General features: G+C 45.5%; 1 protein-coding gene across 2 annotated transcripts in view; it reads left to right on the top strand.

Moving 5' to 3' along the window:
• The first annotated feature begins 14,477 nt into the window (after positions 1–14,477).
• EPPK1 (epiplakin 1) overlaps positions 14,478–23,300 on the top strand; it is a 72,027-nt gene continuing 63,204 nt past the window's right edge. The window contains exon 1 of one of the 2 annotated variants that reach the window (XM_089663642.1): positions 14,478–14,553. The gene's annotated coding sequence lies outside the window, so the exon portion shown is untranslated. Of the gene's footprint in view, positions 14,559–23,300 lie in introns of both variants that reach the window. The other variant, XM_089663641.1, reaches the window with a different exon arrangement.

Below are 23,300 nucleotides of genomic sequence, written 5' to 3'. Positions count from 1 at the left end.
AGGAGGGATCTTCTCTACTGTCTTCAGTGTAACAAGGACCTTCACTACTGATCACTAATCTAAGGGGCCCTTGTTCACTGGCCACTAAAGTAAGGGGGAATTACTCTACTGACCCTTCTGCCTTGATAATCAATATAAGGGACCCTTCTGTCTTGAACACCGATATAAGGTGGCCCTTCTCCAGTGGCCATCAATCTAAGGGGGCACTTCTTCAATTGCAAGGGACCCTTCTCCACTGACAGTCAATATAAGGAGGAATGTTATCCACCGACCACCAATGTAACAGGGATCTTCAACATTTACCACCAATGTAAAGGAACCTTTCTTTAATGATAACCAAAGTAAGGGACCCTTCTCTACTGACCACCAATGTAAGGAAGGATGTTTTGCATTGACCACCAGCATAACAAGAACCTCAACGTATGAGGCCCCTCTTCATGGACCACTGATGTAAGGGACCATTCTGCCTCTATCACTAATGTAAGGGGGGCGGGACTTTCACTACTGACAACTAATGTAGGGGACCCTTCTGCCCTGACCATTAATATACAAGACCCTTATGCCCTGACCACCAGTATAAGGTGGACCTCCCCCCCCCTTCCGGTACAAATCATTAGTAATACCTCATCTGGAATATGCAGTTCAGTTTTGGGCTCCAATTCACAAAAAGAACATTGGGGAACTGGAGGAAGTACAGAGAAGGGCAACCAAACTGATACGAGGCATGGAGGAGATCAGCTATGAGGAAAGATTAGAGGAACTGAATTTATTCTCTACTGAGAAGAGGATATTAAGGGGGATATGATCTCCATGTATAATACATAAGGGGGGATATGATCTCCATGTATAATACATAAGGGGGGATATGATCTCCATGTATAATACATAAGGGGGGGATATGATCTCCATGTAAAATACATAAGGGGGGATATGATCTCCATGTATAATACATAAGGGGGGATATGATCTCCATGTATAATACATAAGGGGGGATATGATCTCCATGTATAATACATAAGGGGGGATATGATCTCCATGTATAATACATAAGGGGGATATGATCTCTATGTATAATACATAAGGGGGGATATCTTCTCCATGTATAATACATAAGGGGGGATATGATCTCCATGTATAATACATAAGGGGGATATGATCTCCATGTATAATACATAAGGGGGGATATGATCTCCATGTATAATTCATAAGGGGGATATGATCTCCATGTATAATACATAAGGGGGGATATGATCTCCATGTAGAATACATAAGGGGGAGATATGATCTCCATGTATAATACATAAGGGGGGAGATATGATCTCCATGTATAATACATAAGGGGGGAGATGATCTCCATGTATAATACATAAGGGGGGATATGATCACCATGTATAATACATACGAGGGGATATGATCTCCATGTATAATACATAAGGGGGGATATGATCTCCATGTATAATACATAAGGGGGGGGGGATATGATCTCCATGTATAATACATAAGGGGGGATATGATCTCCATGTATAATACTTAAGGGGGAGATATGATCTCCATGTATAATACATAAGGGGGGGATATGATCTCCATGTATAATACATAAGGGGGGATATGATCCCCATGTATAATACATACGGGGGGATATGATCTCCATGTATAATACTTAAGGGGGAGATATGATCTCCATGTATAATACATAAGGGGGGGATATGATCTCCATGTATAATACATAAGGGGGGATATGATCTCCATGTATAATACATACGGGGGGATATGATCTCCATGTATAATACATAAGGGGGGGGGGGATATGATCTCCATGTATAATACATAAAGGGGGGTATGATCTCCATTTATAATACATAAGGGGGGATATGATCTCCATGTATAATACATAAGGGGGGGGGGGATATGATGTCCATGTATAATACATAAGGGGGGATATGATCTTCATGTATAATACATAAGGGGGGGGGGTATGATCTCCATGTATAATACATAAGGGGGGGTATGATCTCCATTTATAATACATAAGGGGGGATATGATCTCCATGTACTGTATAATACATAAGGGGGGGGATATGATCTCCATGTATAATACATAAGGGGGGATATGATCTCCATGTATAATACATAAGGGGGGGGGAATATGATCACCATGTATAATACATAAGGGGGGATATGACCTCCATGTATAATACATAAGGGGGGATATGATCACCATGTATAATACATAAGGGGGATATGATCTCCATGTATATTACATAAGGGGGGTATGATCTCCATTTATAATACATAAGGGGGGATATGATCTCCATGTATAATACATAAGGGGGGGATATGATCTCCATGTATAATACATAAGGGGGGATATGATTACCATGTATAATACATAAGGGGGGATATGATCTCCATGTATAATACATAAGGGGGATATGATCTCCATGTATAATACATAAGGGGGGATATGATTACCATGTATAATACATAAGGGGGGATATGACCTCCATGTATAATACATAAGGGGGGATATGATCTCCATGTATAATACATAAGGGGGGGATATGATCTCCATGTATAATACATAAGGGGGATATGATCCCCATGTATAATACATAAGGGGGGGGATATGATCTCCATGTATAATACATAAGGGGGGGATATGATCTCCATGTATAATACATAAGGGAGGATATAATCTCCATGTATAATACATAAGGGGGGATATGATCTCCATGTATACTACATAAGGGGGGATATGATCTCCATGTATAATACATAAGGGGGGATATGATCACCATGTATAATACATAGGGGGGATATGATCTCCATGTATAATACATAAGGGGGGATATGATTACCATGTATAATACATAAGGGGGGATATGACCTCCATGTATAATACATAAGGGGGGGATATGATCTCCATGTATAATACATAAGGGAGGATATAATCTCCATGTATACTACATAAGGGGGGATATGATCTCCATGTATACTACATAAGGGGGATATGATCTCCATGTATAATACATAAGGGGATATGATCTCCATGTATAATACATAAGGGGGATATGATCTCCATGTATAATACATAAGGGGGGGATATGATCTCCATGTATAATACATAAGGGGGGATATGATCTCCATGTATAATACATAAGGGGGATATGATCTCCATGTATAATACATAAGGGGGATATGATCTCCATGTATAATACATAAGGGGGATATGATCTCCATGTATAATACATAAGGGGGGGATATGATCTCCATGTATAATACATAAGGGGGGGATATGATCTCCATGTATACTACATAAGGGGGGATATGATCTCCATGTATACTACATAAGGGGGATATGATCTCCATGTATAATACATAAGGGGGGATATGATCTCCATGTATAATACATAAGGAGGGATATGATCTCCATGTATAATACATAAGGGGGAATATGATCTCCATGTATAATACATAAGGGGGATATGATCTCCATGTATAATACATAAGGGGGGGATATGATCTCCATGTATAATACATAAGGGGGGGATATGATCTCCATGTATAATACATAAGGGGGGATATGATCTCCATGTATAATACATAAGGGGGGATATGATCTCCATGTATAATACATAAGGGGGATATGATCTCCATGTATAATACATAAGGGGGGATATGATCTCCATGTATAATACATAAGGGGGGGGGGTATGATCTCCATGTATAATACATAAGGGGGGTATGATCTCCATGTAGAATACATAAGGGGGATATGATCTCCATGTATAATACATAAGGGGGGTATGATCTCCATGTAGAATACATAAGGGGGATATGATCTCCATGTATAATACATAAGGGGGGATATGATCTCCATGTATAATACATAAGGGGGGGATATGATCTCCATGTATAATACATAAGGGGGGATATGATCTCCATGTATAATACATAAGGGGGGGATATGATCTCCATGTATAATACATAAGGGGGGGATATGATCTCCATGTATAATACATAAGGGGGGATATGATCTCCATGTATAATACATAAGGGGGGATATGATCTCCATGTATAATACATAAGGGGGGATATGATCTCCATGTATAATACATAAGGGGGGGATATGATCTCCATGTATAATACATAAGGGGGGGATATGATCTCCATGTATAATACATAAGGGGGGATATGATCTCCATGTATAATACATAAGGGGGGATATGATCTCCATGTATAATACATAAGGGGGGATATGATCTCCATGTATAATACATAAGGGGGGATATGATCTCCATGTATAATACATAAGGGGGGATATGATCTCCATGTATAATACATAAGGGGGGGATATGATCTCCATGTATAATACATAAGGGGGGGATATGATCTCCATGTATAATACATAAGGGGGGGATATGATCTCCATGTATAATACATAAGGGGGGATATGATCTCCATGTATAATACATAAGGGGGGATATGATCTCCATGTATAATACATAAGGGGGAATATGATCTCCATGTATAATACATAAGGGGGATATGATCTCCATGTATAATACATAAGGGGGGATATGATCTCCATGTATAATACATAAGGGGGGGATATGATCTCCATGTATAATACATAAGGGGGATATGATCTCCATGTATAATACATAAGGGGGGATATGATCTCCATGTATAATACATAAGGGGGGATATGATCTCCATGTATAATACATAAGGGGGATATGATCTCCATGTATAATACATAAGGGGGGATATGATCTCCATGTATAATACATAAGGGGGGGGGTATGATCTCCATGTATAATACATAAGGGGGGATATGATCTCCATGTATAATACATAAGGGGGGATATGATCACCATGTATAATACATAAGGGGGGATATGATCTCCATGTATAATACATAAGGGGGGGATATGATCTCCATGTATAATACATAAGGGGGGATATGATCTCCATGTATAATACATAAGGGGGGATATGATCTCCATGTATAATACATAAGGGGGAATATGATCTCCATGTATAATACATAAGGGGGAATATGATCTCCATGTATAATACATAAGGGGGATATGATCTCCATGTATAATAAGGGGGATATGATCTCCATGTATAATACATAAGGGGGGATATGATCTCCATGTATAATACATAAGGGGGGGATATGATCTCCATGTATAATACATAAGGGGGGGATATGATCTCCATGTATAATACATAAGGGGGGGATATGATCTCCATGTATAATACATAAGGGGGGGATATGATCTCCATGTATAATACATAAGGGGGGATATGATCTCCATGTATAATACATAAGGGGGGGGATATGATCTCCATGTATAATACATAAGGGGGGGATATGATCTCCATGTATAATACATAAGGGGGGATATGATCTCCATGTATAATACATAAGGGGGGATATGATCTCCATGTATAATACATAAGGGGGGATATGATCTCCATGTATAATACATAAGGGGGGGATATGATCTCCATGTATAATACATAAGGGGGGGATATGATCTCCATGTATAATACATAAGGGGGGATATGATCTCCATGTATAATACATAAGGGGGGATATGATCTCCATGTATAATACATAAGGGGGGATATGATCTCCATGTATAATACATAAGGGGGGATATGATCTCCATGTATAATACATAAGGGGGGGATATGATCTCCATGTATAATACATAAGGGGGGGATATGATCTCCATGTATAATACATAAGGGGGGGATATGATCTCCATGTATAATACATAAGGGGGGATATGATCTCCATGTATAATACATAAGGGGGGATATGATCTCCATGTATAATACATAAGGGGGAATATGATCTCCATGTATAATACATAAGGGGGATATGATCTCCATGTATAATACATAAGGGGGGATATGATCTCCATGTATAATACATAAGGGGGGATATGATCTCCATGTATAATACATAAGGGGGGATATGATCTCCATGTATAATACATAAGGGGGGATATGATCTCCATGTATAATACATAAGGGGGGATATGATCTCCATGTATAATACATAAGGGGGATATGATCTCCATGTATAATACATAAGGGGGGATATGATCTCCATGTATAATACATAAGGGGGGGTATGATCTCCATGTATAATACATAAGGGGGGATATGATCTCCATGTATAATACATAAGGGGGGATATGATCACCATGTATAATACATAAGGGGGATATGATCTCCATGTATAATACATAAGGGGGGGATATGATCTCCATGTATAATACATAAGGGGGGATATGATCTCCATGTATAATACATAAGGGGGGATATGATCTCCATGTATAATACATAAGGGGGAATATGATCTCCATGTATAATACATAAGGGGGGATATGATCTCCATGTATAATACATAAGGGGGGATATGATCACCATGTATAATACATAAGGGGGGATATGATCTCCATGTATAATACATAAGGGGGGATATGATCTCCATGTATAATACATAAGGGGGGGATATGATCTCCATGTATAATACATAAGGGGGGATATGATCTCCATGTATAATACATAAGGGGGGGGGATATGATCTCCATGTATAATACATAAGGGGGGGGGATATGATCTCCATGTATAATACATAAGGGGGGGGGATATGATCTCCATGTATAATACATCAGTGGTTCATATAGTGAACTCGGTGTAGTTATCCCCCCTGAGGTCATCAGAGGACAAGGGGACACTCTTTTCATCTGGAGGAAAATAAATGTAATCTCCAAACACGGAAAGGTTTCTTCACAGTAAGAGCTGTGAGAATGTGGAATAGACTCCCTCAAGAGTTGGTTGTGGCCAGCTCAGTGGATTGCTGTAGGAAAGTCCTGGATTGTGTGTTTTTCAAGTCACACGTCCATATCCTCAAGAAACACAACCTACAAAATAGAGACAGAAAGGGAAGAACATGCACATAAAACGTGTTCAATCACACTTAAACGCAAAAACACGCCAGGATCGCATTTTAGGAAAGCGCGTGTATTTTCTAACACCATGGTGTGAATGGGTCCCTCGTCATCTTAAATTACAATGAACCTTAGATAGAATCAGTGGCGTCCTGACGCAGGTGCGGGGAGTGCGGCCCGCACCGCATGACACCGACAGCATTGGGTGACACCGGACCCGCTCCACGAAAAAGGTACGTTGTAAAGAAAGCCGACGATCCCCGCAGGATGGATCGGATCTGCGGATTGAGCATAATGGATTGGACTCCGATCCATTATGCTCCCCAATCCGCAGATCCGATCCATCCTGGGGGGATCGTTGGCATGCAACCTACACAGGGTGACACTGGACCCGCTCCAAGAAAGGGTAAGTTGTAAAGAAAGCCGACGATCCCTGCAGGATGGATCGGATCTGCGGATTGAGCATAATGGATTGGACTCCGATCCATTATGCTCCCCAATCCGCAGATCCGATCCATCCTGCGGGGATCGTTGGCATGCAACCTACACAGGGTGACACTGGACCCGCTCCAAGAAAGGGTAAGTTGTAAAGAAAGCCGACGATCCCAGCAGGATGGATCGGATTTGCAGATTGGGGAGCATAATGGATCGGAGTTCGATCCATTATGCTCAATCCGCAGATCTGATCCATCCTGCAGGGATCGTCGGAGGGGGTGTCACCAAGTGTTATCGCACCGGGTGACACCAACCCTAGGGACACCTCTGGATAGAATCGTTTGTTCTTTAGGTTCCCTGACCCCTGAATGGTATTTTGAGGGTCCCTCCTAGACCACCCAGTGTCCATTACAGGGTGACCGGCGTCCTGCCATACTGGAACGTGCTGGGTCACGGCTCGGCCTCTGGAATGCGGTCACCAGGTCTCCGGAGCTCCCATTATCCCTCATTATCCCGGTAACATGTGCCAGGGAGCCCTGCGGGAATCCACCGCAAACACCTCCCGGGATCCTCTGTTTGTCCGCAGGACTCTTAGTAACCACAAAACAATCCAAGCGACTTATGTGAGATTTCACCACTGACACCGACACCGCCCAGAAGAGGATTTCCAATATAAGCAACGACACAAAGAGAATGTCAAAGTGTAAGGAACGGCAAAACCTAGTTTTAGATTTGGAGACAGTGGAGAGGGATTAGAACCCTTCCCACCACCACCACCCCAGGGAGCCTTGGTGGCCATTATCACCGAGAGTGACAGAAAATGAGTTGTCACCAGAACAGGAATCGAGGGGAAATCTGCCAGTGGGGTCACTAGTTCTGGTGACAATTCCCACGCTTTGGGGGGATTTCCTCTGACTTCCTGTTGTGTCTATGGGACAGGAAGTGAAGGGAAATCTCCCCAGTGGGGACACAGATAGCAAAAACCCTGACGGGGGTTATAACCCTCCCTTACTCCATCCAAAATGAAAAAAGAAATTTGTCTTTAGTTCTACTCTAATATCCAGGTGGCTTTTACTGCATCCAAATTCCTAGGTGGAGTGACATCACTGCCGCTCCTTCATACATATAGGCGGGATGAGATTCCCCCCGGGGCGAGTCCACCTGGATGTGATATTTCACTAATAGGTGGAGTGACATCACTGCCTTCATAAATGTAGGTGGGATGAGATTCCCCCCCCGGGGCGAGTCCACCCAGATGTGATATTTCACTTATAGGTGGAGTGACTTCATACATATAGGTGGGATGAGATTCCCCCCGGGGCGAGTCCACCTGGATGTGATATTTCACTAATAGGTGGAGTGACATCACTGCCTTCATAAATGTAGGTGGGATGAGATTCCCCCCCCCGGGGCGAGTCCACCCAGATGTGATATTTCACTTATAGGTGGAGTGACATCACTGCCTTCATACATATAGGTGGGATGAGATTCCCCCCAGGGCGAGTCCACCCAGATGTGATATTTCACTGATAGGTGGAGCAGGGGCGGACTGACCATTCGGAAACTCTGGCATTGCCCGAGGGCCCGGGGTCAGTAAGGAGCCCCATGAGATGCCCCTGCTACCTTTCATAGGTTTTTTTGGGAGTGGTTTGAATGTGGGCTAGGACACAGGGGCCCCATGATCTCCTATTGCCTGGGGGGCCCCATGAGTTTTCAGTGGAGTGACATCACTGCCTTCATACATGTAGGTGGGATGAGATTCACCCTGGGGCGAGTCCACCCAGATGTGAGATTTCACTTGTAGGTGGAGTCTGGTGAGCAGGGCTGTGGATAAGGGGGTACCACCAGTCCTCCTGTAGGGGACCCAGGCCAGCAGGGGTCAGATGTGGTCAGGGAAGGTGATTGGAACAGCGAAGGGGCGATTACTGGAACCGATCCCCTGTATGGATCTCCCTGCAGCAGCTGAAAGCTTCTTCTCCTCTCCCTCACATCAGCTTTAACAGCTGCAGAGAGAGCCATACAGGGGATCGGTTCCAGTTACTGCCCCCACCGCACCCATCGCCCTCCCTGTGCACCATATGTTTCCCCCTGCTGCCCCTGCCCCCACCGTACCCATCACCCTCCCTGTGCACCATATGTTTCCCCCTGCTGCCCCCGCCCCCACAGTGCTCCCGGCTTCCCTCCTCTCCTTCCCACTGGCAGCTGCAAGCACTAGGACAATAGGATCCTTCAGGATGGAGAGTTGAGGGAAAGTTCCAGCACATGTGTCCCATTTACCAGCCACTTTCTTTACTGAATGAACACAGTGAGTGATCAGTACTGATCACTCGTTGTGTTCATTCATATCTGAAACGTAGTTAATTATGGGGTTTTTTTTGCGGGGGGCTGTCAGGTTGGCTCTATGGGGCCCCGTGGTTTCTAACAGAAGTCCTGCCGGTGAGCTAAGCCACCTACTGGAATGTCTCAAGGGGACTCCAACAGTGACACCCTCAATATTAATATCAATATCAACCTATAGGTTTTGACTGTATTCCCACCCACCTGTGTGTATTCCTCTCCATCATGGGGTGCCTCTGCCTTGTGTCCCCCCCTGATCCTTCCAGAATATTAGATAAATTTAAAAAAAATTCAACAGGGATGATGGGACCCCCTCACCTATAGAGACCCTGAGAGAAGCTGTCAGAGGGTTTAGGCTAGCTTCGCACCTATGCAGTTTGCGTCTGTTCCATTTGTGCAGTGCGTTTTGCGTTTTTGATGCGTTTTGCATTTTTTAAATGCGTTTTGCGCTTTTTTCACAACTTGTTGCTGGGCAGATTAAACCGCAAAACACATAAAAACCGCACTACGGGCTTTTCTGCAGCATTTCCATTGAAGTCTATAGAACCAAAAACGCGAGGTCCCTGAGCCCGGGGTTCACACGGAATTTGCACCGGTTTCTGTGTGATTTCCGCACCGCGTCATAATCGCACGCCGTTCACACGAACCATTGCGGGTGTGTATTATAAGCAGTAGCGGACTGACCATTCGAGCACTTGGGCACTGCCCGAGGGCCCGGGATCAGTAGGGGGCCCCATGAGATGCCCCTGGTACCTTTCATTGGCTTTTACATAGGCTTTTTTTGGGTGGGGCAAGGACACAGGGGCCCCATGATCCCCTATTGCCCGGGGCCCCATGAGTTGTTAGTCCGCCCTGATTATAAGTTAACAACACCCCGAAATCAGCTCGCAAAATGCGTAGCGATGTGCAGAATCGGATCGCATGGGCGTTCACGCCCATGCGATCCGATTCTGGTGCGGACCATAAAAGGGTCCTGCGCTTTGTTGGTGCCGATACGGTGCGATTTGAGCCATAGAAAATGTACAGCTGAAATCGCACCGCACAGAAAGCGCCTGTGATTGGCACAGGAAATGCGGTGCAGTTCATGTGCGAATCACATGCGATATGCCGCACCGCATCAGTGTGAACCCGGGCTGACCCTTTCTATAAAACGCACCGGGGTGAAATCACGGAGGTGTGAACCCGTCCTATGGAAAATCATGGTAAATGGACTGCTGTGCGTTTCTGAAAAACGCAATGGAAAACGCACAAGTGTGAACCTAGACATACGCAGATACTGGTTATTATTAATTGTTATAATGATAGAACAAAGGTTTCCTTCAGGGCCGGTTCACACTATAGAAACGCAGTCCAGATGCGTTTCGGATGCATTTCCGCATTCATGTTTGACGCCTTTTTGACGCGTTCCAGTGCGTTTTTGATGCATTCCAGTTCATTTTTTCCCCTCTCTTTCTCTTCAATTCAAATAGGGACATGTGTGTTTTTGGTGCATTGCGGTGCGTTTTTTATGCGTTTTTCCGCGTTCCAGTGCAGTTCTGTGCAGGAAAAATGCAGCCTGTTATACTTTTTTTTTCTGCATCCGGAACGCACTGGAACTGCAAGCACTGATGTGAACTATGATATTGACAACCATATCACCTACTGTCTGTGCGTTTTGGATGCATTCCAGTTAATTGTTTTCTCTCTCTCTTTTTTCTTCAATGTATATAGAGACATGTGCATTTTTGATGCGTTTTACTGCGTTCCAGTACAGTTCTGTGCAGGAAAAATGCAGACTGTTCTACTTTTTTTTCTGCACCCGGAACGCACTGGAACTGCAAGCACTGATGTGAACTATGACACTGACCACCATTTCACCTACTTTCTGTGCGTTTTGGATGCAGAAAAAAAGCAACTGAAATGCATGGAGTGTGAAGTGGCCCTTAAAGAAGGCCATAGATGGGTCGAAAACCGGTTGTTTTTAAAAAAAAAAAAAAAAATTCGTTCGAATTTACCACCAACGGTAAAAATATCTGCTGATTTTGGTCCTGGCTACGGCCGGCATTAACCCCATAATTACTTCTGTCCCTAAGAATTCCAGTCCGCTATTATATTTTATATAAAAAGTCGCAACAATGTATCCAATTGTATCCACTTCAGATGCAGATGTTTTTATTCGGATACAAGTGGATACATTGTTGCAACTGCAAGATTTTTCATATAAAATATAATAGTCTTCTTCTTCTTCCTTTTTACTTCTTCTTGCTTCTTTCTCCTTTCTTCTTCTTTCTTTCTTCTCTTTCTTTCTTCTTCTTTCTTCCTCTTCTTTCTTCTTCTTCTGCTTCTTTCTTCTTTCTTCTTTCTCCTTCCTCTTCTTTCTTCTTGCTTCTTCTTCTTTCTTCCTCTTCTTCTTCTGCTTCTTTCTTCTTTCTTCTTCCTCTTCCTCTTCTTTCTTCTTTCTCCTTCCTCTTCTTTCTTCTTTCCTCTTTCCTCTTCTTCTTTCTTCTTCTTCTTCTCCTTCTTCTTCCATCTTCTTTCTTCTTGCTTCTTCTTCTTCTTCTTTCTTCTTCTTCTGCTTCTTTCTTCTTCCTCTTCTTTCCTCTTTCTCCTTCCTCTTCTTTCTTCTTTCCTCTTCTTCTTTCTTCTTCTTCTTCTTCCTTCTTCTTTCTACTTCTTCTTCCTTCTTCTTTCTTCTTCTTCTTTCTTCTTTCTTCTTCTTCTTCTTCTTCTTCTTTCTTCTTTCTTCTTTCTTCTTCTTCCTCTTTTCTTCTTCATCTTCTTCTTTCTTCTTCTTCTTCTTCTTCTTCTTCTTTCTTCTTCTTCTTTCCTCTTCTTCTTCTTTCTTCTTCTTCTTCTTTCTTCTTCTTCTTTCCTCTTCCTCTTCTTTCTTCTTTCTTCTTTCTTCTTCTTTCTTCTTCTTCTTCTTTCTTCTTTCTTCCTCTTCTTCTTCCCGATTTGCCCATCATTGCTGGGAAAATCGACCATGAATTTTCCAACATGCCCGATAAAAAAAATGTGCAAAAACCCCGAAAAACGGCTGACCAATTAACCCAATAATGGTACAAAAATCAGGCAATTTTTTTTTCCGACCAAAAAATCGGCCGATTTTCTTTCTTCTTTCTTCTTCCTCTTCTTTCTTCTTTCTCCTTCCTCTTCTTTCTTCTTTCCTCTTTCCTCTTCTTCTTTCTTCTTCTTCTTCTCCTTCTTCTTCTCCTTCTTCTTCCTTCTTCTTGCTTCTTCTTCTTCTTCTTTCTTCTTTCTTCTTCCTCTTCTTTCCTCTTTCTCCTTCCTCTTCTTTCTTCTTTCCTCTTCTTCTTTCTTCTTCTTCTTCTTCCTTCTTCCTTCTTCTTTCTTCTTCTTCTTTCTTCTTCTTCCTTCTTCTTTCTTCTTTCTTCTTTCTTCTTCTTCTTCCTCTTCTTCTTCTTTCTTCTTTCTTCTTCTTCTTCCTCTTTTCTTCTTCATCTTCTTCATCTTCTTTCTTCTTCATCTTCTTCTTCTTCTTTCTTCTTCTTTCTTCTACTTCTTCTTCTTCTTTCTTCTTTTTCTTCTTTCTTCTTCTTCTTCTTTCTTCTTTCTTCCTCTTCTTCTTCCCGATTTTCCCATCATTGCTGGGAAAATCGACCATGAATTTTCCAACATGCCCGATAAAAAAAATGTGCAAAAACCCCGAAAAACGGCTGACCAATTAACCCAATAATGGTACAAAAATCAGGCAATTTTTTTTTCCGACCAAAAAATCGGCCGATTTTCTTTCTTCTTTCTTCTTCCTCTTCTTTCTTCTTTCTCCTTCCTCTTCTTTCTTCTTTCCTCTTTCCTCTTCTTCTTTCTTCTTCTTCTTCTCCTTCTTCTTCTCCTTCTTCTTCCTTCTTCTTGCTTCTTCTTCTTCTTCTTTCTTCTTTCTTCTTCCTCTTCTTTCCTCTTTCTCCTTCCTCTTCTTTCTTCTTTCCTCTTCTTCTTTCTTCTTCTTCTTCTTCCTTCTTCCTTCTTCTTTCTTCTTCTTCTTTCTTCTTCTTCCTTCTTCTTTCTTCTTTCTTCTTCTTCTTTCTTCTTTCTTCTTCTTCTTCCTCTTCTTCTTCTTTCTTCTTTCTTCTTCTTCTTCCTCTTTTCTTCTTCATCTTCTTCATCTTCTTTCTTCTTCATCTTCTTCTTCTTCTTTCTTCTTCTTTCTTCTACTTCTTCTTCTTCTTTCTTCTTTTTCTTCTTTCTTCTTCTTCTTCTTCTTTCTTCTTTCTTCCTCTTCTTCTTCCCGATTTTCCCATCATTGCTGGGAAAATCGACCATGAATTTTCCAACATGCCCGATAAAAAAAATGTGCAAAAACCCCGAAAAACGGCTGACCAATTAACCCAATAATGGTACAAAAATCAGGCAATTTTTTTTTCCGACCAAAAAATCGGCCGATTTTGGACCCGTCTATGCCGGCCACACACAGGATTCCTTTCCCAGCGATTGTCCTACGCGTGCTCCGCCTACAATTGTTCTCCATTCATCTCTTTTAGGTTCATTGCTGTTTTCCCTTCTCTGCATACATCGTTTTTGTGTTCCCAGCGACTCTTCTGATTGGCCGTGGTACCGTTTCCCGTGTGTAGCGTCCTCCACACTTGCGATTCTCCTCTTGTGGTTTCTGGCACACTCCCAGTTACAGGCGGAGCAATTAATTATGAAAGAGGAAAAGAATGTCATTATCGTGTGTGATAAATCCTCGCTGCTCTCGTGTACTAATCACTTTCCCACTTTCACAGTTCCTGACAGGACCGGGCTCCAGCCTGCTCTCCGCCGTGCAGCACCGCGCAGCCTCGCCCACAGGAGCCGCCACCCGCAGCAGGTCAGGTAACTTCGCCTTTCTCTTTATTTCTGATATTTGAGTGAAGCGCAGAGAGTTTGTGGATTGCCAGGAGGGGTTCCCACATCTTGAAGTGACTGGTAGGTGTGAACATGTGGATTTGTCTTCAGTTGATGGTGGAGAAATGCTGAGCCAACCCAGCGGGATTTTTTTGTGAGCAGTTGATGATTGGGGAGGGGGGGCTGGGGGATGGGGGGGCTCTGGGGGTACCCTTGTAGGATCTATTGGTGGTCTGATGTGGTCACATGGCTGGAGTGGTGACACATTTATTTCCTGGTGTAGCAATTCGGCTTCCTGTGTCACCGCTCTGCCTCCAGCCTGCTAAACGGACAACAAAGTAGGATGTGGTGGAGTGATCTTCATGGCTGTGCTGTTGGCAGAGGTGTGTAAATCACTAGACTGGCCATACAGGAGATGGAGAGATACAAAGTAACATTGTTTATAAACATCGATCAGACGGGAGATAGAGAGATACAAAGTAACATTGTTTATAAACATCGATCAGACGGGAGATAGAGAGATACAAAGTAACATTGTTTATAAACATCGATCAGACGGGAGATAGAGAGATACAAAGTAACATTGTTTATAAACACCGATCAGACAGGAGATAGAGAGATACAAAGTAACATTGTTTACAAACATCGATCAGACGGGAGATAGAGATACAAAGTAACATTGTTTATAAACATCGATCAGACGGGAGATAGAGATACAAAGTAACATTGTTTATAAACATCGATCAGACGGGAGATAGAGATACAAAGTAACATTGTTTATAAACATCGATCAGACGGGAGATAGAGATACAAAGTAACATTGTTTATAAACATCGATCAGACAGGAGATAGAGAGATACAAAGTAACATTGTTTATAAACATCGATCAGACGGGAGAGAAACAAAGTAACATTGTTTATAAACATCGATCAGACGGGAGATAGAGAGATACAAAGTAACATTGTTTATAAACATCGATCAGACGGGAGATAGAGAGATACAAAGTAACATTGTTTACAAACATCGATTAGATGGGGGATAGAGATACAAAGTAACATTGTTTATAAACATCGATCAGACGGGAGATAGAGAGATACAAAGTAACATTGTTTATAAACATCGATCAGACGGGAGATAGAGATACAAAGTAACATTGTTTATAAACATCGATCAGACGGGAGATAGAGATACAAAGTAACATTGTTTATAAACATCGATCAGACGGGAGATAAAGAGATACAAAGTAACATTGTTTATAAACATCGATCAGACGGGAGATAGAGAGATACAAAGTAACATTGTTTATAAACATCGATCAGACGGGAGATAGAGATACAAAGTAACATTGTTTATAAACATCGATCAGACGGGAGATAGAGATACAAAGTAACATTGTTTATAAACATCGATCAGACGGGAGATAAAGAGATACAAAGTAACATTGTTTATAAACATCGATCAGACGGGAGATAGAGAGATACAAAGTAACATTGTTTATAAACATCGATCAGACGGGAGATAGAGATACAAAGTCACATTGTTTATAAACATCAATCAGACGGGAGATGGAGAGATACAAAGTAACATTGTTTATAAACATTGATCAGACGGGAGATAGAGAGATACATTGTTCCTTTTTATCAGATCTATTTCAGATAAAAGGGAAGCGCTTCCATCTGCATAAGTTAGTTAAAAACAACCAGAAAAGTAAAAAAAGTTTTTAATTTTTTTTAACCCCTAATACGTCGCACAGAGTGGGTGCCTTTATTGGGCTGTGGTGCCCAGAGCCAGTAGACATGGCGCCTGATCTTGGAGCACTATGACACGCTATGATTGGCTGCACAGTGGTGACGTCATTGAATTCAATGCCTGTTGGCTCCCAGTCATCAGTGAGTGACCACAAGCTGTCAGTGACAGCTCGGTTACAGTTCTGGGAGGCCAGTGAATGCCCACCCACCTCTCCCCGCATATACTGCCAGATAAACAGAAATGTAGAGCGTGTCTCTGGTGCGTAGGTCATGAAGGGGTTAATACCGGAGTGCGGAGGGTGTGACGTTGTCATAGACGTGTGATTAATAACATTAGGAAATACGGATTACGGATATCGTTCCAATTGTGATGTCACCAGCAGGGCTGCAGACAAGGGGGTACCACCAGTCCTCCTGTACGGGGCCCAGGCTAGCAGAGGGGCCCAGGCAGCTGGGTGAATCGGACATGGGCGGGGGGGTGATCGGCACATCAAGGGGGTAATTACTGGAACTGATCCCCTGTATGGCTCTCCCTGCAGCAGCTGAAAGCCGGCTTCTTCTCCTCTCCCTCCCACTGGTTTTCAGCTGCTGCAGAAAAAACCATACAGGGGATCGGTTCCAGTAATTGCCCCCCCCCCCCACCTCACCCATCACCCTCCCTGTGCACCATAAGTTTCCCCCTGCTGCCCAGGCCCCCCTGTGTGCCCCCACAGTGCTCTCCTTCCCACCGACAGCTGCAAGCACACAATAGGATCCTTCAGGATGGAGAGTGGGGGAAGGGTCCAGTAAATATCACATTTACCAGCCCTCTTCCTTTCCTGAAAGAACACAATGAGTAATCTGTACCAATCACTCACTGTGTTCATTCATAACTGTGTTCATTCATAACTGCCATAAACAGTGTTATTTTTTTTTTGGGGGGGGGGGGGCCTGTCAGGTTGGCTGTATGGGGCCCCGTGGTTTCTAACAAAAGCCCAGGTCCATACACCGCATATACCCCCCCACCCTCGTCTGATGATGTCATAGATTATACTACTGTATAGGAAACTTTGGGATCATGTGACCTGCAGGGGGACCACCTCTGAGGAGCAGGCAGGGGACTTCCCATTGTTTACTATTAGAAAAGAAATGGAGCATATTGTGCTGTTTAAATGCCTTCCTGTTCAGGGTGGAGACATTTGTGTCATCTGTCCCATAAATCATTACTTGTCTGCAAACATCCAATCTCCATATCTGATTACCTTTCTAATTCCTTCATTAAGTCTGATGGTGATTTGTGGTGACATGGTGTCAGTGGCTGATATCCGTGATGAGTTGGAGACATACCCTGAACACTGCGATCATTACTGCCAGCATTCCTCCACCCTCTTCCAATCACATCTGTCAGTTATGGGTGGAGGAGACAGACGGCCAGCAGAGGGGGCGGGGTGGACGTCGCAGTATATTCATGTCTAGGGGGAGCAATGCAGCTCTAAGTGGGGGCTCTGTGTTCAGTTTTGGCTGGAGAATATATTTCATGTGAACTTAACTTCCCTCCCCAGCAGTACATACTCTCCTTCCCTGTACTCCCCCGCCACTCTAGTCAGGTAGAGGCATACCCAGGTGCCTGGGGGCCCCATGGTAATCTTGCATTACATCGTACTTGCCAACTGTCCCGGAGCTGTGACAGTCACGCTTTTTACTAAGCCTGTACTGTGCCCTCCTGACCCCCCCTGTACTGTGCCCTCCTGACCCCCCCTGTACTGTGCCCTCCTGACCCCCCCTGTACTGTGCCCTCCTGACCCCCCCTGTACTGTGCCCTCCTGACTCCCCCCGTACTGTGCCCTCCTGACTCCCCCTGTACTGTGCCCTCCTGACTCCCCCCTGTACAGTGCCCTCCTGACTCCCCCCGTACTGTGCCCTCCTGACCCCCCTGTACTGTGCCCTCCTGACTCCCCCCGTACTGTGCCCTCCTGACCCCCCTGTACTGTGCACTCCTGACTCCCCCTGTACTGTGCCCTCCTGACTCCCCCTGTACTGTGCCCTCCTGACTCCCCCTGTACTGTGCACTCCTGACTCCCCCTGTACTGTGCCCTCCTGACTCCCCCTGTACTGTGCACTCCTGACTCCCCCTGTACTGTGCACTCCTGACTCCCCCTGTACTGTGCACTCCTGACTCCCCCTGTACTGTACCCTCCTAACCCCTGTACTGTGCCCTCCTGACTCCCCCCCTGTACTGTGCCCTCCTGACTCCCCCTGTACTGTGCCCTCTTGACTCCCCCTGTACTGTGCCCTCCTGACTCCCCCCCAGGGGCGGACTGACCATTTGGAAACTCGGGCACTGCCCGAGGGCCCGGGGTCAGTAGGGGGCCCCATGAGATGCCCTGGTACCTTTTTCATAGGCTTTTTTGAGTTTGGGCAAGGACACAGGGGCCCCATGATCCCCTATTGCCCGGGGGCCCCATGAGTTGTCAGTCCACCCCTGCTCCCCCCGTACTGTGCTCTCCTGACTCCCCTGCACTGTGCCTTCCTGATGCCAGTATTGTGCTCTCCTGACTCCCCCCATACCGTACCCTCCTAACCCCTGTACTGTGCCCTCCTGACTCCCCCCCTGTACTGTGCCCTCCTGACTCCCCCTGTACTGTGCCCTCCTTACTCCCCCCACATTGTGCCCTCCTGATCCCAGTACTGTGCCCTCCTGATCCCAGTACTGTGCCCTCCTGACTCCCCCTGTACTGTGCCCTCCTTACTCCCCCCCTGTACTGTGCCCTCCTGACTCCCCCTGTACTGTGCCCTCCTGATCCCAGTACTGTGCCCTCCTGATCCCAGTACTGTGCCCTCCTGACTCCCCCTGTACTGTGCCCTCCTTACTCCCCCCACATTGTGCTCTCCTGATCCCAGTACTGTGCCCTCCTGACTCCCCCTGCACTGTGCCCTCCTGATCCCAGTACTGTGCCCTCCTGACCCCTGTACTGTGCCCTCCTGATCCCAGTACTGTGCCCTTCTGACTCCCCCTGTACTGTGCCCTCCTGACTCCCCCCACATTGTGCCCTCCTGATCCCAGTACTGTGCCCTCCTGACCCCTGTACTGTGCCCTCCTGATCCCAGCACTGTGCCCTCCTGATCCCAGTACTGTGCCCTCCTGATCCCAGTACTGTGCCCTCCTGACTCAGCTAATAATGGAAACTTCTATTCCTCCTACCACTCCATCCCCCACAGTTACTACCTTTTGTACCACTAGCCCCTCCCTCTTAGATTGTAAGCTCCCAGGATCAGGGCCCTCCTATCCCTCTTGTATAGAACTGTATTGTTGCTGTATTGTCTCCCATTATATTGTAAAGTGCTGAGCAAACTGTTGGCGCCATAAATCCTGTATAATAATAATATATATAAATCCTGTATAATAATAATTTACACAAAGTGCATTATTGTGCGTCACTTGTGCGTTGTGTTCTTGACTTCTTAGCCCCCCCCCCCCAAAAAAAGGCGCAGGTGAAAAGCAGGTAAGGCGTTACCATGCAAGGTGCGTTGGGACGCCATTACGAATGAACGTCACCGCAGTGCCACAACGCACGCATGGCAGTGTTGCATGCATTCCTTCAGCCCAAAAATGCGTGAAAGTCATGCCAGGAGTCACTTTCCCGTAGGCGTCGCCGTGATCGCAGGGTGAGGAAACGTGATTCATGGTTTCTCCTCTCGGATACATATAGAGAATCCGATTGTTACAAAATATCAGAGAGTATCCGGTGTCACAGCAGAGTCACCCGGCGCTCAGCCAGGCCTCTGATGTCACAGCGGCAGATCATTGGCACGGCGGTATCGATACGGCTGGGAGGATGATGTGGTTGGCAGCGAACTGACGGTGAGACTGAGCATGAGCAGAACCCTCCTGTAGATCACGTCTCCTATCCGGAGACTATGGATGTGAAATATTTCCTCTGGACAAGCTCAGGATTCCTGTGTGTGTGTGTGTGTGGGGGGGGGGGGGGGTCATTCAAAATGCAGAGGTGTAATTACCAAGACTTTTTTTTTCACCCTCAGAGAATAGGTGTAGATAACCCCCCCTTGTCTCCACCCCCTGCCCACCTCCGAGCACCATCCCTTGGTCCCACCCCCTACCCACCTCCCAGTACCGCCCCTTTTAAAGAAGCAAGTATCATTTTGCGGAGCTACGTCACTTGTATGGAATTTGATATTGATAATAAGAAAGGCACCCCGGAACAATAGATCCCCATCAGCAACAATAGATCCTTCCCAGCAACGAGAGCTCTCCCAGGAACAATAGACCTTCCCCAGCAACAACAGACCCTCGGCAACAAAATTCCCTACCAGCAACAATAGATCTCCCAGCAGCCAGTATCAATAGGCCCCTCCCTCAACAGTAGACCCATCCCAGCAGCAATTGAAGCCCTGGCAACAACAGATTCCCCACCAACAACAATAGACCTTCCAGCCAAACAATAGACTCGTACAACAATAGACTCCCACCAGCAACAACAGCCCCCTGCAAAAAAAACACCCCACCAGCAACGATAGATCTTCCAGCCAAACAATAGACCCCCACCAACAACAACAGCCCCTGCAAAAAAAACACCCCACTAGGAACGATAGATCTTTCAGCCAAACAATAGACCCCCACCAGCAACAATAGTCCCCTGCAACAAAACACCCCACCAGCAACGATAGATCTTCCATCCAAACAATAGACCCCCACCAGCAACAATAGCCCCCTGCAACAAAACACCCCACCAGCAACAATAGATCTTCCAGCCAAATAATAGACCCCCACCAGCAACAATAGCCCCTTGCAACAAAACACCCCACCAGCAACGATAGATCGTCCAGCCAAACAATAGACCCCCACCAGCAACAATAGCCCCCTGCAAAAAAAACACCCCACCAGCAACGATAGATCATTAAGCCAAACAATAGACCCCCACCAGCAACAATAGCCCCTTGCAACAAAACACCCCACCAGCAACAATAGATCTTCCAGCCAAACAATAGACCCCCACCAGCAACAATACCCCCTTGTAACAAAACATCCCAGCATCAACAATAGACCTTCCAGCCACACAATAGACTCCCACAACAATAGACCCACATCAGCAACAATAGCCCCCTGCAACAAAACACCCCACCAGCAACAATAGATCTTCCAGCCAAACAATAGACTCCCACCAGCAACAATAGCCCCCTGCAACAAAACACCCCACCAACAATAGACCTTCCAGCCAAACAACAGGCCCCCACAACAATAGACCACCACCAGCAACAATAGCCCCCTGCAACAAAACACCCCACCAGCAACAATAGATCTTCCAGCAGCCAGTATCGATTGACCCCTCTCTCAATAGTAGATCTATCCCAGCAGCAATTGAATCTCCCAGCAACATAGGACACCCCAGCAACACTAGATCTCCAGTAACAACAATAGACCTCCTAGGAAAACAATAGGCTTCCCCACAACAATAGACCCCCACAAGCAACAATAGACCCAACTCCAACAAAATACCCAACCAGCAACAATATCTCCACCCCAGCAACAACAGATCCCCAACAGCAACAATAGTTCTTCCAGCAGCCAGTATCAATAGACCCCTCCCTCAACAGTAGATCCATTGCAGCAGCAAAAGTAGTTCAATCATAGCAGCAGTTGACCCCCAGCAGCATAAGACCCCCCAGCAACAAAAGATCCCCACCAGCAACAATAGACCTCCCATGCAAACAAAAGACCCCCAACCAGCAACAATAGATCCCCTGCAACAAAATACCCAACCAGCAACAATAGATCCACCTCAGCACCATAAGACCCCCGCCAGCAACAATAAATCTCCCAGCAGCCAGTATCAATAGACCTCTCCCTCAACAGTAGATCCATTGCAGCAACAATTGACCTCCCCAGCACCATAAGACCCCCTAGTAACAACAGATCCCGTACCAGCAACAGTAGACCTTCCAGGCAAACAAAAGCCGCCCTACAACAATAATAGATCCCCTGCAGCAACAATAGACCCTCCAGAATACCCCAGCAGCACCCCATTCAGTGCTGCGTTCCTCCACGGTCCCACTCCCTGGTAATTACAGCCTCATATCAGGGAGCGCCTTTCATGCCTTCACTGCGGTCCTGCTTTCACTTCCCACCAGAACCCTGTCTGCATGGAGTTTGTGTGAGTTTTCCTCCATGTGCTCCACCATCCCAGGGTCAGGCTCTTTGCCCCAGAGGGTGAATGTGGGGACAATTGGATGTCATCTGCCCCGGGACAGAGACAGTGGAAACCTATAAACAGAGCCAAACACCCGCATCAGTCGGGGGGGGGGGGGGTGACATAGAGTACAGCACACTCCATACCGAGGCCCCACCCACAGAGCTGACGCTCCCACTGCCAGCCTGATTTCAGCTTTCATCTGGAAAGAAGTTCTACAATGATCTCCTGACTGTTGAAGCAGCAGTGGGTGTGCCAGCGGTGCCGATTGTTGGTTTTCTCTCAGCAGCAGAATGGAAGTCTCCAGTAGAGGTGCCCTGTTGGTGTTCTGGGTGGAGTCCTGTTTTTGGTACCATACCAGCAGGCATGCATTATGGTGTGCGTTGTGCACCTGTTCTGAGGGACTCACTGCGGTCCTGCCTTCTCTTCAAACCAGGACCCTGTCTGCATGGAGTTTGAGTGAGTTTTCCCCCATGTGCTTCACCATCCTCAGGCTATTTGCCCCGGAGGGTGAATGTGGGGACAATTGGATGTAATCTGCCCCAGGACAGAGACAATGGAAACCAGGGGCGGACTGACCATTCAGACACTCGGGCACTGCCCGAGGGCCCAGGGTCAGTTGGGGGCCCCATGACATTCCCCTGGTACCTTTCATAGGCTTTTTTGGGAGTGGTTTGAGTTTGGGTGAGGGCAGGGGCCCCATGATCCCCTACTGTCCGGGGGCCCCATGATGACATGCCCCTGGTACCTTTCATAGGCTTTTTGGGAGTGGTTTGAATGCGGGCGAGGACACAGGG

The sequence above is a fragment of the Staurois parvus genome, unplaced genomic scaffold (genome assembly GCF_062004578.1).
Source record: "Staurois parvus isolate SC_StPar_1 unplaced genomic scaffold, SC_StPar_1.0 ptg001736l, whole genome shotgun sequence".
Taxonomy (NCBI): domain Eukaryota; kingdom Metazoa; phylum Chordata; class Amphibia; order Anura; family Ranidae; genus Staurois; species Staurois parvus.
The sequence above is the reverse complement of the archived record's forward strand: the minus strand, read 5'-3'. Positions and strand labels throughout refer to the sequence as shown.